The 18,095-nt window shown below is 51.9% G+C and overlaps 1 protein-coding gene across 3 annotated transcripts in view; it reads left to right on the top strand.

Annotated features, from left to right (window-relative positions):
- PHF24 (PHD finger protein 24) overlaps positions 1-18,095 on the top strand; it is a 261,283-nt gene that overhangs the window by 132,361 nt on the left and 110,827 nt on the right. The gene's annotated exons all lie outside the window — the stretch shown is intronic.

Below are 18,095 nucleotides of genomic sequence, written 5' to 3'. Positions count from 1 at the left end.
AATTCTGTCAGCTCAACAACAAGGAGACAGTCGGCAATTCTGGCTCCGATTTGGTTTTATTTTCAGATATTGAAAAAGACAGAAAATCTTTCGAGAGATCGAGATGAGAAAATTTTTTGTCTTTTTCAAGATTGATGAAGAATAAAGTGCAAGAACTTATGAAGAGATGGTGGTTCAATGAATAGTATAGGATCCTGGGTGCAAATATTTCCAAGGACAACAAGTGCACTCAGTGTACATGTTCTCCCCATGGTCGTGTGGTTTACTGAAAGAAGTAATGGCCATACAGGGATCGTGTATGTGTTTTTGAGTAAAAATAGATGAGCCTCAGTGAGAAACCACTGTAGATTGCTATGGAATATTTTGGCACTATATATGTCATAGGAAATAGATAAGACCTTAAGCATGGAGGTTTTAACATCAAAACAACTTCATAGTCTTGTCCATAATGGACACTGGGGGTCTCAAGATTTCCATAGTAAGGCCACCAATCTAAGGTCAAGTGATATGAGTGAGCTGAACCCAACAGTTAAGCCTCCTGACTCTCCCAAGAAAGATATAGAATTGGCAAATCCATTTTCTTACTGTTGATCCTTTTGTCCTCAGTACTAAAAGCCTCCTTCAGATGAGTCTGGCAGCTTTTTTTTCTCGTAGATAGTACATAAGGGTGCTTTACACACTACGACATCACTAAAAATATATCGTCGGGGTCACGGTGTTTGTGACGCACATCCGGCGCCATTAGCGACATCGCAGCGTGTGACACCAAGGAGAGACGATCAACGATCGCAAAAACGTCTAAAATCGTTGATCGTTGAAACGTCGCTCCTTTTCCAAATATCGTTGGTGGTGCATGCCGTTGATTGTTCATCGCTCCTGCGGCGTCACACATCGCTATGTTTGAAGGAGGGATTGTTCGGCGGTCACAGTGACGTAGCTGATAAAGTATGTTCGTGTGACGCTGCCGTAGCGATAATGTTCGCTACGGCATTAATCACCAAATGTCGCACGAGCAACAGGGGCGGGTGCTATCACGCACGACATCGCTAGCTATCGCTGGCGATGTCGCAGCGTGTAAAGCACCCTATATGCTTTGAAGATTGAGCTTTCCGGTGTATGGAGGAGTCAAGAGATAGCTGCGGGGCAAAACGATCCACCGATGGTCATCTATTCTGTGGGGTGCCCCAAAGGCTGTGACTGGGGATCAGCGGAAAGTGTCACAGACACAGGGTTAATTTCACAGAAGGCACAGCGACCTAACGATGCTGCGAAGAGGTGAAGTCCTTCTCCACAGTGCATGTGTGGCGCCCTGGACAAGCCAGGTCGTCACAGGTACTGCAACAACACACCCCACACCCCGAGATAGGCACACCAGTCACACACAAATCCTTGTTGCCTCCCTCCAGGGGCTGATGTCCACACCAGGTGGGGTGGAGCCAGGCGGTTGGCCCCACCCACGGAGGAGTTCACAGTCCTGGAGGCGGGAAAAGGAAGTCAGTCAGTGCAGAGAACAGTTAGGGAGAGTGAAGGAGAGGAGTGAAGTAGTGGTAGAGGAGCAGACTGGCCCGGGCATCGAGAGCAAGGTTGGCAGACGGTGGTGGCCGTCTGCAGGAGAGGCCGATCGACGCGGAACCGTAGGACCGGGGACGGGTGGTGGCCCGCCGGTACCGAACCGGGGAGCGAAGAGAAACCAGCACAAACCGGCAGGGCCTGCGGACCCCGACCAGGCTTGGAGTCGCCGTTAAACAGGTCAAATCCGTTAGCGACCAGAACCTCCGGGGTTTCCTAGCAGTAAAGACCCGATTGAAGGCAACCGTCCAAACAGAGAAAGGGAAATACAGCTACCGCCACAACTAGAGTTCCCAGGGCCAGAGCCTGCGGGCAAAAAGGGCTCCTCCGGCACATATCCAAGCTGGGGAGCGGGTTACCGGTGAGAAGCCATCGGGACCGAAGATACACAACAGGTGCAGGGAAAGGCAGCCACCACCAACCTTCCGTGAGTAACCACAGCAGCCAGCTGCGGGACCCGTCCATCCAGCCGTTTGTTTTACCGGAGACTCTGTATCCATTCTTGGCTAAGTGATTACCACCGTGCCATCTGGCACCGTTCTGCCCCCACGACCCTGCACCTCGCCAACCCTGCCTCCCCGACACCTCACCGGGCCCCGGGACCACCAACCCCCCTACCCACGGAGGGGAGAGAAACATCTCAGCTGCTCCCTGTCATCGCTCTCGTGATCCCCGTGCAGAGCAGCGGTGATGTCCCAACCTCAAGACAAACCGTGGGTTGCGTCACGGACCAACTCCCCAAACCCAAACTACCCCCTTTTCACTCACTCACGAGGAGCGCCGCTCGAGTCCCCGGATCCAGCCCACCGCTCGAGCCACCGAGCAGCAGCAGCGCCGGACCCGAGCGTGGTGAGCGCAGCGCCCTCCCCGCCCACGACACATGAAACAATCTACGCAGCTGGACTTTGGTGGTGCTATCTTCCTATCTCTATCTCCAGTTGAAACACTTGTAAATGTCTGTCTACCAGTCCTAACAGCGATGGCAATTATCAACTACCCTCACTCAATCTCTGTAGCTAGTCATTGGTCATTGTTTGTGTAACGTGGGGAGCCTCCTTTCTCCACAGACACCAGTCCTAACATGGACCCTCACAGTATACTCCACTACAGTCACACATCTGCAATCAGTCATTATCACATATACTACAATTACAGTACTTACTAAATGGGAAACTGCTGGGGAAATCAGACATGGAAAAAGAGTAAAGGCCACTTTATACACAGAGATAAATCTTTGGCAGATCTGTGGTTGCAGTGAATCATGGACATATTGTTCCATTTGTATACAGCCACAAACCTGGCACTGATTGTCCACAATTTCACTGCAACCACAGATCTGCCAAAGATTTACCTCTGTGTGTAAAGTGGCCTTTAGGGGTACTTTACACGTTGCGACATCACTAGCATCGGCTAGCGATGTCCAGCGCGATAGTACCCGCCCCCCGTCGCACATGCGATATCTTGTGATTGCTGCCGTAGCGAACATTATCACTACGGCAGCATCACACGCACATACCTAGTCGGCAACGTCGTGGTGACCGCCGAACAATCCCTCCTTCAAGGGGGAGGTGCGTTCGGCGTCACCGCGACGTCACTAAGCAGCCGGCCAATAGAAGCGGAGGGGCGGAGATAAGCGTGACGTAAACATCCCGCCCACCTCCTTCCTTCTTCTTTGCAGGCGGCATGCAGGTAAGGAGATGTTTCTCGCTCCTGCGGCTTCATACACAGCGATAGCGATATGTGCTGCCGCAGAAATGAGGAACAACATCGTACCTGTCGCTGCAGCGAAATTTATGGAAATGACTGACACTACACAGATCACCGCTTTTCAACGCTTTTGCGATCGTTTATCGGTGCATCTAGGCTTTACACGTTGAGACGTCGTTACCGGCGCCGGATGTGCGTCACTTTCGATTTGACCCCGACGAGATCGCAGTAGCGATGTCGCAGCGTGCAAAGTACCCCTTAGTCAATAAGAAGCTAAATTGGAGTGCCCAGTGTCAGGCAGCTGCCACCAAAGCAAATAGGGTGATGGGATGCATTAGAAGAGGTCTGGGGGCACAAGATGAAAACCTCATTCTCCCGCTGTACAAATCACTCGTCAGACCACACTTGGAGTATTGTGTGCAATTTTGGGCGCCGGTGCTCAAGAAAGACATTACTGAACTTGAAAGGTTCAGAGGCGGGCTACTAAAATAATAAATGGAGTGGGTGCATTACAATACCCAGAAAGGTTATCAAAATTAGGTCTATTTACTCTACAAAAGAGAAGACTTAGGGGAGACCTAATAAATATATACAAGTATATCAGAGGGCCATATAGAGATCTCTCCCATAATCTGTTTGTACCAAGGACTGTGACAAGAACAAGGGGGCATTCTCTTCTATGCTGGTGCAGAAATTTTCATTCTTCCAAACCAAGAGGGTTCTTCACGGTAAGAGCAGTGAGGCTCTGCAACTCTCTTCCTGAGGAAGTGGTGATGGCCAACTGACTGAATGAATTTAAGAGAGGAATGGATGCTTTTCTTGATAGCAACAGTATAGAAGGTTACGAAAACCATAATATTACAGGTAGATAGTTGACCCAGCTTAGGGTCAAAATACCAAAACAAGCTCCCCTTAGAAAGACGTTAGTCCTAAGTCCATAAAATAGCCACAAAACCCTTGCACTTCATCACAATAAAGCCCATCGTATATATTCCGCCATGTTCAAATATTCTACGGAAGGCCAACATTTGAAAGTGAGCCACCAACCGGCCTCACAGAAGTACAAAACAACGATGATCATTGGATATGAACATGAAAGTAACGAGCAATGATCTTCCTCACAGTTGTGCGACGTAATGTCCCGAAGGGTGTACGGTCTTACAATGCCTCGAAATACAAACCTAGAAATCACCAGCAGAGCCATCTCAGGCTTACAAGCCCCATGACACCAGCAAATAAGGATCTGTGCACCATATGGACCCACATCCACCTGTATCACGGATCAGGACAATCTGGTTCCGTACGAGTATGTCTACACATAAGATAGTAGATGTTACCTGCAGTCCTATGTAAAGCCACAGATAACACACAGCGATACCTCTCCGAGGAACGACAATGTAGTAGTCAACTGCAGTCCTATGTAACACCAGAGATAACAAAGTGATAATTCTCTCAATATAGATAATGCAGATGTCACTTGCAGTCCTATGTAAAGCTACAGATAACACATAGTGATAACACACTCGATACAAATAATGTAGTAGATGTCACTTGCAGTCCTATGTAACACCACGAATAACACACAGTAATACCTCTCTGAGGAAAGGTAATGTAATAGATGTCAACTGCAGTCCTATGTAAAACCACAGATAACACACAGTGATAACACTCTCAATACAAATAACATAGTAGATATAACCTACAGTCCTATGTAACAAGGCAGATAAGACACAGTGGTACCTCTGTGAGGACAGGTAATGTAGAAGATGTCACCTGCAGTCCTATGTAACATCACAGGTAACACAGGGATAACACCCTTAATACAGCTAATGTAGTAGATGTTACTTGCAGTCCTATGTAAAACCACAAATAACAGTGATAACACTCTCAATACAGATAACATAATAGATATAACTTGCAGTCCTATGCAACGCCACAGATAACACACAGTGATACCTCTCTGAAACAGATAATGTAGTAGATGTCACCTGCAATCCTATGTAACACCACAAGTAACACAGGGATAACACCCTCAATACAGGTAATGTAGTAGATGTTACTTGCAATCCTATGTAAAGCCACAGATAACACAGTGATTACACTCTCAATAGATATAACCTGCAGTCTTATGTAACACCACAGATAACACAGTGATATCTCTCTGAGGTCAGGTTATGTAGTAGATGTCACGTGCAGTCCTATGTTTAGGCCACGCCCCCTAACCACACCCATTTCACAGTCACGCCCATATCCACTCCCCATCCACACCCATTCAGCACAAACACGCAGGCAGCCGGCGGGCCTCCAGCACGGACACGCAGGCAGCCGGCGGGCCTCCAGCACGGACACGCAGGCAGCCGGCGGGCCTCCAGCACGGACACGCAGGCAGCCGGCGGGCCTCCAGCACGGACATGCAGGCAGCCGGCGGGCCTCCAGCACGGACACGCAGGCAGCCGGCGGGCCTCCAGCACGGACACGCAGGCAGCCGGCGGGCCTCCAGCACGGACACGCAGGCAGCCGGCGGGCCTCCAGCACGGACACGCAGGCAGCCGGCGGGCCTCCAGCACGGACACGCAGGCAGCCGGCGGGCCTCCAGCACGGACACGCAGGCAGCCGGCGGGCCTCCAGCACGGACACGCAGGCAGCCGGCGGGCCTCCAGCACGGACACGCAGGCAGCCGGCGGGCCTCCAGCACGGACACGCAGGCAGCCGGCGGGCCTCCAGCACGGACACGCAGGCAGCCGGCGGGCCTCCAGCACGGACACGCAGGCAGCCGGCGGGCCTCCAGCACGGACACGCAGGCAGCCGGCGGGCCTCCAGCACGGACACGCAGGCAGCCGGCGGGCCTCCAGCACGGACACGCAGGCAGCCGGCGGGCCTCCAGCACGGACACGCAGGCAGCCACAGTGAGGCGGCCGGTCGCCCGCACAGTGAGGCGGCCGGTCGCCTTCACAGACAGGCGGCCGGCCGCCTTCACAGACAGGCGGCGGGCCGCCCGCACAGAGAGGTGGCCAGCCGCCCGCACAGAGAGGCGGCCGGCTGCCCGCACAATGAGGCGGCGGGCCGCCCGCACAGACAGGCGGCGGGGGGCGCCCGCACAGACAGGCGGCAGGGGGGCGCCCGCACAGACAGGCGGCAGGGGGGCGCCCGCACAGACAGGCGGCAGGGGGGCGCCCGCACAGACAGGCGGCAGGGGGGGCGCCCGCACAGACAGGCGGCAGGGGGGGCGCCCGCACAGACAGGCGGCGGGGGGCGCCCGCACAGACAGGCGGCGGGTGGCGCCCGCACAGACAGGCGGCAGGGGGGCGCCCGCACAGACAGGTGGCGGGCCGACCGCACAGACAGGCGGCCGGCCGACCGCACAGACAGGCGGCCGGCCGACCGCACAGACAGGCTCCGGCCGGGGGTGAGGGGGGAGGGAGGGAAATCAGCGCTGGGGAGATTAGTTTACTGTACCAGCAGCAGCACAGGCAGCGCTCCTCTCTATGCCACGTCTACTAGGATGGTAGGAGGGAAAAGCAGGGAGGCGGAGAGAGAGTGGGTGGGCGGAGCCCGGGAGCCGGCCGTCCCGCCCGTGGCAACGGGACAAACAACGTAAAGCGTGAAAGTCCCGCTGTATCCGGGACGGTTGGGAGGTATGCAGCATGTTAGAATGTGTACATAAGATCCCGCTGGTGGTGGCCGCAGCTTAAAGGCCCCAAATCTGGTGACAGGTTCCCTTTAAAGTGAACCTGTCAGGTGCAATATGCACTCAGAGCCAGGAGCAGTTCTGGGCACATATTGCTAATCCCTGCCTAACCGTCCCTGTATACACTAGCATAGATAAAGAGATCAAGAACAAGTATTTTTAAAGATCTTATATCTTATGCTAATGAGCGCGGGGACTAGTCCGAAGGGCGTTACTTCACTTGGCTAGTCGGCTCGCATAGCATGTTAGCATGTTATTACGCCCCTGTGTGAGTACTAATACGCTATGTGAGCCGACTAGCCAAGTGAAGTAACGCCCTTGGGACTAGTCCCCGCGCTAATTAGCATAAGATATAAGCTCTTTAAAAATACTTTTTCTATAGATGCCTTTATCTATGCTAGTGTATACAGGGACAGTTAGGCAGGGATTAGCAATATACACCCAGAACTGCTCCTGGCTCTGAGTGCAGATTGCACCTGATAGGTTCCCTTTAAAGGGAAACTGTCACCAGAAATTTAGCAAAAAAAATAAAAGATTCCCCTCTGCAGCTCCTGGGATGAATTCTGGAAAGGTTCCTGTTGCTATTGTGCCCCCTTTGAGACCTAAAAAAATACTTTATGAAGTCTTACCTTTTTGTATGCAAATCTGTTTTTATGGTCACGGGGGCGGGCTGCCTGGCGTCCGTTATTCCCCCTCCTGCCGCTGTACGCCGTCCCCCATTGCTCATTTCCATACATGAGGACGCCTTCCTCATGTAACTGTCCTCCTGAAGTTTTGTGCATGCCCAGTGCCACTCTCGCGGGACTGAGCACTGTGCAAAGTGTGAACGCTTTTGAGGTGATTGCGCAGGCGCGAGATTATGGGCGGCGCTGTGATTGTCATCAGCAGCGTCATCCAAGTACCTGCCCATAATCTCGTGCCCGCGCTTCTCACTCTGCCTCCACCGTTATGCGCAAGCACTGGCCATATGAACCACGTTACCTATTACCATGGGCGCGAGATTATGGGCGGCGCTGTGATTGTCATCAGCAGCGTCATCCAAGTACCCACCCATAATCTCGTGCCCACGCTTCTCACTCTGCCTCCACCGTTATGCGCAAGCACTGGCCATATGAACCACGTTACCTATTACCATGGGCGCGAGATTATGGGCGGCGCTGTGATTGTCATCAGCAGCGTCATCCAAGTACCTGCCCATAATCTCGTGCCCGCGCTTCTCACTCTGCCTCCACCGTTATGCGCAAGCACTGGCCATATGAACCACGTTACCTATTACCATGGGCGCGAGATTATGGGCGGCGCTGTGATTGTCATCAGCAGCGTCATCCAAGTACCCACCCATAATCTCGTGCCCACGCTTCTCACTCTGCCTCCACCGTTATGCGCAAGCACTGGCCATATGAACCACGTTACCTATTACCATGGGCGCGAGATTATGGGCGGCGCTGTGATTGTCATCAGCAGCGTCATCCAAGTACCTGCCCATAATCTCGTGCCCGCGCTTCTCACTCTGCCTCCACCGTTATGCGCAAGCACTGTCCATATGAACCATGTTACCTATTACCGTGGGCGCGAGATTATGGGCGGCGCTGTGATTGTCATCAGCAAAGTCATCCAAGTACCCGCCCATAATCTCGTGCAAGCGGTAATAGGTAACATGGTTCATATGGCCAGCACTTGCGCATAACGGTGGAGTCAGAGGGAAAAGTGCGGGCACGAGATTATGGGCGGGTACTTGGTTAACACTGTTGATGACAATCACAGCGCCGCCCATAATCTCGTGCCTGCGCAATCACCTGAAAAAGCGTTCACATGCGCAAATCTTCGGGAGGACAGTTACATGAGGAAGGCGTTCTTGTGTATGTAAATGAGCAATGGGGGACTGCGTAAAGCGGCAGGAGGGGGAATAACGGACGCCAGACAGCCCGCCCCCGTGACCATAAAAACACATTTGCATACAAAAAGGTAAGACTTCATAAAGTATTTTTGTAGGTCTCAAAGGGGGCACAATAACAACAGGAACCTTTCCAGAAGCAGCCCAGGAGCTGCAGAGGGGAATCTATTACTTTTATTGTGAAATTTCTGCTGACATGTTCCCTTTAACTGGTAGGGGAGCCAGGATAAAGCAGAGCTGAAGTTGTTGGGAAGCTAGGACCCAGCAGCTCTGCTCCACAGGCAGGAGACCACTGATCGGTAAGCTAATAGAAGCCTGCAGATGTCACTCTGCATAGGTTATTACTGGCCAGTGCTATCTGCAGGAGAGAGAAGTGCTGATTGCACGGTCTCCTCAGCTTCCTGACTCCCCGCGTGTCTGCAGCAGTGAGAAGCCGCACACGGGGAATCAGAGAACAGCTGCAGGGAAACGCAGGCTCCGGGACTGGGGGGGGTCGGCTCTGGGGGAGGGGGGGTCGCTCTGCTGCAGGGAGGGGTCGCTCTGCTGCAGGGGGTGATTCATACCTCAGCAGCAGTCACAGGAGTAGGTGCGCGGTCGGCTCTGTAATGAATAGAAGGGAGAAACAGCGAGGCGGGGCTACAGTGGGTGGGTGGAGCCGGGACAAACAGCCTCACGGGCGGGAGCCGGGATCAAAGGCTCAGAAGAGGGACTGTCCCGCTGTATCCGGGACGGTTGGGAGGTATGTTATACTCTAGTCACAGCCAGAGCTGCTAAAATACTGATGGCCATAATGCATTTTACTATTCATGTAATTAAGTATAATTCTACAGGATTTTTTTTGTTTATTACAGTGATGTACGTTAGTTACTTAGACTGAAAAGAAACCCGTCCATCAAGTCCAATCTTCATATATCATTCAGTGGTAAATAATATATAACCCCGGATCCCTTTTCTGAATCTGTCTTGTAGCTGCCATTAACGTCTCTTCTCTGGATTGATGTCTAAAAATTAGACACGTAAAAAAACAGAGTTATTAAAGTGGTTTTCCAGGTTTGGGGCTCAGGTCTACAGCCATGCTATGTGACTGCAGAATTGTGAGCCCTGAAAGAGCGCACAGTGCATGCTGTCAGGATTCTCCATGTCTGACTGCAAGAATGCATTGCCATACATGTGGTCTTGTGCCGGGTAGAAGTGTGTGGCCTCACTTATTACAAGTGAATTGAGCAAGACCGGATACGTCAACTCAGAATGTGGTCCGAAGTATGTAACTCGCATACTTGCAGTCCCATGACTGATCAATCCCAGCACTGGAGAATCCTGACAGCATGCACTGTGCACACATAGAGGTGTATGACTGCAAGAATGCGATTTCCAGACATGCAGTCACATGCTGACTAGACATGTGTAGCCTCACTCAATACAAGTGAATTGAGCAAGACCGGATACGTCTAGTCAGAATGTGGTCAGAAGTACATCGCATACATGCAGTCCCATGACTGGTTACTCCCAGCACTGAAGAATCCTGACAGCATGCACTCATAGAGGTGTGTGACTGCAAGAATGCGATTTTCAGACATGCAGTCACATGCTGACAATTGCATGGTATAAGGATATACTTTTTAACAGTGTGAGGTCAATGAATAGGCATCTCATGTATACCATGATGTAATGTGAGCTGCTAAAACCCATGGTAAGGCAGATATTTTACACCCCCCAACCCATAGACTGCTAGCATACCCTGAGAACTTTATGATGACCGTTACTACCTATGAAGAGCACAGCAATAGAGAATATACTCATCCTGACTGCTGTGCTCTGCATATAAACCAGTGGTGAAGCAGCACCAACGTCAAAACAGCCCCTTTCCAGTCTACTCATCTAGCTTCCTTGTCACCAGGCCAGCGCTCAGCAAGCCCATGCTTTTAATTCTAATACATTGAAGATATTTTAAGAAAAACTGGTTACTCCCTGGTCGTCTCTCATGTGATTCCATCCAGATGTTTGTTGTGGGATTTGAGATAATGTGTAAACAGAAGGATTAGAATTATAAATAGACAAGGCTTTTTAAAAAAAAAAAATAAATAAATAAAATAAAAAATCACCCCTGAAGAAGCCACAAATGAATGGCGAAACATGTGGAATTCTAGTGTTTTCTTAGCAAAGAGCATGCACTTTAATATAGGTGATAAGTGTTGATTATTGCACCACCCCCTTATCGGTGCTCTGATGATATTTTAGGGAAATTAATGCTGGTGGAAGTAATCCTCTCTAAGATGCTATGGTTTCCCTTCTGACATATTGACCACACCACAGCATAATCACTGTCCCTTACATTAAAGGCCCCGACACACACAGTGATATCGCTAGCGAGTGTACCCGCCCCCGTCATTTGTGCGTCACGGGCAAATCGCTGCCCGTGGCGCACAATGTCGTTCGGAGCCGCCACACGGACTTACCTGCCTAGCGACGTTGCTGTGACCTGTAAACCGCATCCTTTCTAAGTGGGCGGTTCGTGTGGCGTCACAGCGACGTCACTAAGCGGCCGCCCAATAGAAGTGGAGGGGCGGAGATGACCGGCCGTAACATCCCGCCCACCTCCTTCCTTCCTCATTGCCGGCGGCCGCAGGTAAGCTGTAGTTCGTCATTCCCGAGGTGTTACACGTAGCGATGTGTGCTGCCTCGGGAACGACGAACAACCTGTGTGCTCAACAATCAACGATTTTTTGAAAATGAACGACATGTCAACGATGGACGATTTGGTGAGTATTTTCTATCGTTAACGGCCGCTCCTTGGTGTCACACGCAACGACGTCGCTAACGATGCCGGATGTGTGTCATGGAATCCATGACCCCGGTGATATATCGTCGTTGCGTGTGACGGGGCCTTTAGCTTCAAAAGGCTCCACCTGTTCACGCCGCTGCTAATTTTCTTTTTGTGCTTTTGTAGTTTCCTCCTCTCTTACAAAGAGTCATTTTATTGTTGTGTGTACGCAGCCGTATGAGGTTTGGATTTGTGGGATGAGTTGTAGTTTTAAGGGACACAAAACAATAAAAATTCCATGTTTGGTAAAATGAAGAAAAAAATAAAATCCTTTCTTTTGTTTGGAGGTAGGAAGTGTTCTAGGGTTATTCTTAGGCTATGTGCGCACATTGCTTTTTTAGATGCTGCGTTTTTGTGTGTTTTTTGCCGCTAAATACGCACAAATGCAACCGCGGTAAAAACTCATTGCGTTTTACCGCGTTTTGGGCTGCGTTTTGCAGCGCTTTTGATCTCTGCGTTTTGCTGCATTTTTCAAATGCATTGGATGGGTGGAAAAACGCAAGAAAACGCAGGAAAGAATTGACATGACCATTTTTTTTTTCTGCTCAAAAACGCAGTAAACCAAAACTGCACTGTGCGGACAACAAAAATGAATTCTCATAGGCTTTGCTGGGGAAGCAAAGTCATGCAGTTTTGAGCCCAAAAACGCACCCGAAAAATGCGGTAAAAAAACGCAGCGTGCGCACATAGCCTTATAGTATTCATTGTGTGGTAAAAATTATGGGACAATGATTTTGTAGGTCTGTACAGGTACAGTGACACCAAGCTTGTATAGTTTTTGCGTACTTTTTTTTTTTTAGTGGTGTTTGTGTAAAAAAAAAATAAAAAAAATTGTCATTTTTTTCATCAATGGAATTGTGTGACCCTGAGGGCTTGTTTTTAGAGTGGCAAGTAGAGTTGAGCGCGGTTCGTGGTTCGTGGTTCTCCAGTTCTAGGCTCGAGTGATTTTGGGGCATGTTCTAGATCGAACTAGAACTCGAGCTTTTTGCAAAAGCTCGATAGTTCTAGAAACGTTCGAGAACGGTTCTAGCAGCCAAAAAACAGCTAATTCCTAGCTTGGTTTCCGCTGTAATAGTGTAAGTCACTCTGTGAATCACACTATTATGACATTTCAGTGTATAGTGTGCGTGAACAGCGCCTTCAGATCACTGCTGTTTCTATAATGGCGATCGCCATTTTTTTTTTTTTTCTTGTCTTCCTTCCCTAAGCGCGCGCGTGTAGTGGGGCGGGCCAGCGTGTCAGCCAATCCCAGACACACACACAGCTAAGTGGACTTTTAGCCAGAGAAGCAACGGCATGTGTGATAGGATGTCCATGTCACATGTCCCTGCATTATAAAAACGGACATTTTCCTCCAGGACGCCATTATCTGCCTTCTGCGTCTTTGGTGTCAGACATCACTGTCGCAGCTCCGTCCTCCTGAGTCCTATCGCCGATACTGCTGTATGCGCTCCATACACAGCGCTGGACAGCTTAGGGAGAGCACATTCTAGCAGTCCTTTTAAGGGCTCAAACCGGCAGGGTCAGAGCCATAGGTGACAGGTCCTGCAAACAGCAACAGCGTCTGTGTAGCCAAGGTCAGGGATTTCGTCGCTGCATTTCACCATTAGGAGGGAATAGAAAGGCAGGCTTCCATTCCTCTACCCAGAGCCCCACAATCCTGCCACTGTACCCTCTTGTCCTCTGCACACTCCAACTCATTATAACTAAGCCATTATACTAGCAAACACTCAGTGTACCTAGTGGCATCCTATCTGTGGCTATTGGACTTTGCTATAGTCCCACTAGTGCAAAGACATTTGCAGAGCACGTCTGCCTGCATTGCAGACTCCAACTCTTTTTAACTAAGCCATTATACTAGCAAACAGTCAGTGTACCTAGTGGCATCCTAAACGTGGCTATTGGACTTTGCTATAGTCCCACTAGTGCAAAAACATTTGCAGAGCACGTCTGCCTGCATTGCACACTCCAACTTTTTTAAACTAAGCCATTATACTAGCAAACACTCAGTGTACCTAGTTGTATCCTATACGTGGCTATTGTACTTTTGTCTATTCACACTATTGTAAACATATTTGCAGCACGTCTGCCTGCCTTGTGTGAAGCCCCACAGGTGTCGTGTCGGTGTCGGTGCATTACCTTCAGGGACTCCACGTTGCTGGATCTCCGTCACTGGTAGGAAATCTTCTTGTTTGATCGTGACGCCACTCTCAGTATTGCGGTCAGTGGGGACCGCCACTGCAGGTTAGGGGACGCCTGGGGCTGATGGTGGGTGCAGTCGGATGTAGTAGCCTCCTGAGAGTGAGGCAAGCCCCAGGGCCCGGTGTAGGTTTGTAGTACTACAAGTCGCAGAATGACCACACAGGCAGAGTGTCTTTCAGGGTTTTTACTCACATTTGATGGCAGGGTGAGTAACCCGGGCGTAGCTGGGACGAACCAGGTGGGAACCAGGTATCCTTCAGGCTGACTTTATGAGGGTGACTACTGACTCGCCTTCCTTAGCCCTTGGTGGTTTGGGGTAACCCCGACTTTGAGTCCCTATGGGGGTCACCCAGGGAAGATGCTCCAAGCCTCTCTCCCCTTCTTGTTTCGCCGTGTTCTTGTTTCCTGGACCAGGCCACTCCAGCCTCTTGCCTCCTATGACCTATGGGCCCTAACTTGTGGTTACGTGGCTGCGGCTTTTGTAGTGTTGTGGTGTGGGCTTTAAGGGCCCCACACCGGCAGGTTTAGCAGAAGAAAGTTGAATCTATCCCCGCTTCGGGATCTGCCGCCCGGTTGGGCCTGGTGCTCTCTAGCAGTCTCCTTACTTCCCACTCCGTTGCACTCGCTAGCTGAAGCTGGCTTTCAGGCAGCACTCCTAGTTGACCGTTCTCCCCCGTCTGTAGCCACTGCGCGGACGCTGTCAGATTGCACAGCTCCAGGGATCTGCTCCTCACTTGAGCTCCCTGGACTCTACACTGAACTGGCTCACTGCTCCTCCTCTCCTGTTCTTGCCTACGCCACCTAGCAACCAGATTCTCTTACCACACCCCTTGAGAGGAGATGGAGGCTCTACCCCCTCCACTATTCCAGTGAAGGTGAAGGCTTGCCCCCTCCTGGGATCCCCAGGGGTCCTCTCATGGGTACATGTGTGAGACCTGGTCACTATGCGCCTGTGTTCCACACCCCAGTCAGCCTTCTGGATTACCTGTATTGTACTGTCCCCAGCATGGGTGCAGTACTCAGTGGTGCCTGACCAGGTCAGGGGCGCCACATTCCCCCTTAGTTATCACCAGCACGTCCTCGGGCTGCAAGACAACATTTTAAAATGCATAAAACATTAAAACATGTAAAACATTTTTAAAAGCACCAGGTACCATACATCACCACCCTCCACCCACAAGTCCGTTAACCCACCCAAAACCCTTTCACGTTGGCCGCGACTTCAGCCACTTCTGGCAGGATGTAGAGGCGGCTTTCATGGGCTGGTGGTTTCAGGGTATACCTGGCCTGGTGGATCCGCGCCTTCAGCCTCTTCTGGCAGGATGCAGAGGCGGCCTCCACAGTTGGTGCTGACCAGGTACCCTCTTTGTGGTGGAGAGCCAGGCCCCATAAACAGGCATGCTCTCTGGTCGCAGGTGAGCCAAGGCCCTATATACGGACGGGCTCCTCCTGGTTGCAGACGAGCCAAGCCCCTAAACAGGCTGACTCTGGTGGTGGTGGTGCCCTCTGGTGTAACTATTTACACTGCGAGAGTTTGTGGCTATAGCAAGTTCATAGCCTTAAAGTTTATTTCTCACAATAGTTTTTGTGGGCACATTACTTGAACTTGAGAACGTTGCAAAACAAACTTTTCAAACTGGTCAAAACAGTAACTTCTCTTCTTACTTTACTTTACTCCTCCATTTCACCAGGGCGTGGGCATGTAGGGCACCGGCACCTGTGACTTTCTTGCTCTCCGTCGTCGTCCGTGGTTGTTTCATCTGTAGGATCTTTGTCTATGGTTGTTTCATCTGTAGGATCTTTATCTTTCCGTTCTTGGTCTTCGTCTGTTTCTACATCTGGTTCTTTATCTCTGTCTTTTCTTTCTTGTCTTTCTTGTCTTTCTTGTCTTTCTTGTCTTTCTTGTCTTTCTTGTCTTTCTTGTCTTTCTTGTAGCATGGGATGGCTGTAAGGTTTGTTGGGACATAACGCTACGTCCAGGGCATACAATCCCCTTTCGCCTTGATGCATGGTGAACTGAACTGAGTCTCCCATCTTTAGATTTCTGCCAGGGTGTCCTCTAGGCAGATGAGCGCTTACATCTCTCCTGTTAACAAATATCCCCTCCTTGATGCCAGGGGCTACAATGAATCCATAACCACTTTTCAAGTTGAAATCTTCCACTACGCCATAACACAGGGGTCCTCTGGCCTGGGCTTTGGACCTTCTTAGGCACCTTTTCTCCTCCAGGTCTCTGACCGTGACCTCTCTCTGCTCTGGAGACTGTGGTGTTGGAGGATACTTTGTTCTGCTGCGCCGTGTCTTGCGGGCTGGGTTCATGTCTGCGGGCTCCCAGGTGAGGTCTTTGGGCCGATCTTCGTCAGCAGACGGGGTCAGGTCTTCCTCATCCCAGCGAGAATAGGGCAGCATCTCTGGCTCTGGGTATGGATCCACTGCTGGTGGCTCCGGAGTCAGCTCCTCAGCTTCCTGGCCTCCTCTCCCCCTTAGTTCTTCACTGCACTCTGGTTGTGGCAGTGCTGGGGATGGGCTTTCTTCAGCTGGTCTGGGCGGTGGACTCTCTGGTGCAGCTGCAGGGGTTGCCTGAATCTCCTTGGGGGTATACGGAGGGAGCAGGTACCGATCCACCATCTCTTGTGGGAACTGGGCCTCTAGGTCAGCCTTCAGCTTCCAGTATTCAGGGTCCTCTCCTATCAGGGTCTTCCTAGCAGGGACCTCTCTGGACTGGGGAGCGGTGTCTGCTCTGGCCTTGCAGGCCGGGGAAAATAGTGATGCAATCTCTTGGCGGGCCGCGCCCTGTATGGCGGCGGCCTGGTCTTGGCGGGCCGCGCCTGGCATGGCGGCGGCCTGGTCTTGGCGGGCCGCGCCTGGCATGGCGGCGGCCTGGTCTTGGCGGACCGGGTTTAGCAGGGTGGCAGCCTGGGTCAGCGTCACACCTGCAGCATGGATGAGCACTGCCGTGGTGGTCGGAGCCCTGCGGGACAGGCGGGGCATCGCTGCAGCGGCCTGGGCTTGGCGGGCCGCACCTAGCGTGGCTGCGGCCTCACTCAGCGTCGCCGCACCGGGCGCCTCCTCTGGGACCGCGGTCGTAGCAGCTAGGGTCGGGGCTCTTGTTCTAGCCGGGGCAACACCGGACTCACCCATCGGGGTCTGAATCGTCGTCGCCGCTCGATCCGGCAGGCTCCGCGCGGCTCTCTCCTCATAGGTCCGGACCGCTGCAGCCATCTCCAGGAGCTCCTTGCGTTCTTCCCTAAGCTGTCGCACAATCCCGGCCTCCAGCCGGTCACAGAAGAGGGCAAGCTCCCGGCACCACCAGGCAGCAGAGCCTGGTTCTGGGTATCCGCGTCTGGATTCCATTTCTGCTCTCCGCAGCAGCAGGTTTGTGGCTTCCCTTCTCTCCCGCCGTTTCTGGACGCTTCCGCTCTCATAGCCGGCAAGGTCAGAACTCCGCAGAGGATCTCTGGGTAGCCACACCTCTTCGTGGGCGGTAACTTCTTCCAGCGCGGGCTGCTGTGGTTTTTCAGCGCGCTTTTCATGGTGGCAATATGGCGGCGCTTCCAATTTTTCAAGCGGACCGCCTAGGCACATGGTCACCTGTCTGAACAGGTCTAGTCCTTATCCTGTTCGTGACGCCAGATGTGAAGCCCCACAGGTGTCGTGTCGGTGTCGGTGCATTACCTTCAGGGACTCCACGTTGCTGGATCTCCGTCACTGGTAGGAAATCTTCTTGTTTGATCGTGACGCCACTCTCAGTATTGCGGTCAGTGGGGACCGCCACTGCAGGTTAGGGGACGCCTGGGGCTGATGGTGGGTGCAGTCGGATGTAGTAGCCTCCTGAGAGTGAGGCAAGCCCCAGGGCCCGGTGTAGGTTTGTAGTACTACAAGTCGCAGAATGACCACACAGGCAGAGTGTCTTTCAGGGTTTTTACTCACATTTGATGGCAGGGTGAGTAACCCGGGCGTAGCTGGGACGAACCAGGTGGGAACCAGGTATCCTTCAGGCTGACTTTATGAGGGTGACTACTGACTCGCCTTCCTTAGCCCTTGGTGGTTTGGGGTAACCCCGACTTTGAGTCCCTATGGGGGTCACCCAGGGAAGATGCTCCAAGCCTCTCTCCCCTTCTTGTTTCGCCGTGTGCTTGTTTCCTGGACCAGGCCACTCCAGCCTCTTGCCTCCTATGACCTATGGGCCCTAACTTGTGGTTACGTGGCTGCGG

This window comes from Anomaloglossus baeobatrachus, chromosome 1, assembly GCF_048569485.1.
Source record: "Anomaloglossus baeobatrachus isolate aAnoBae1 chromosome 1, aAnoBae1.hap1, whole genome shotgun sequence".
In the NCBI taxonomy this organism is placed as follows: domain Eukaryota; kingdom Metazoa; phylum Chordata; class Amphibia; order Anura; family Aromobatidae; genus Anomaloglossus; species Anomaloglossus baeobatrachus.
This window is presented reverse-complemented; position numbering and strand designations above follow the sequence as displayed.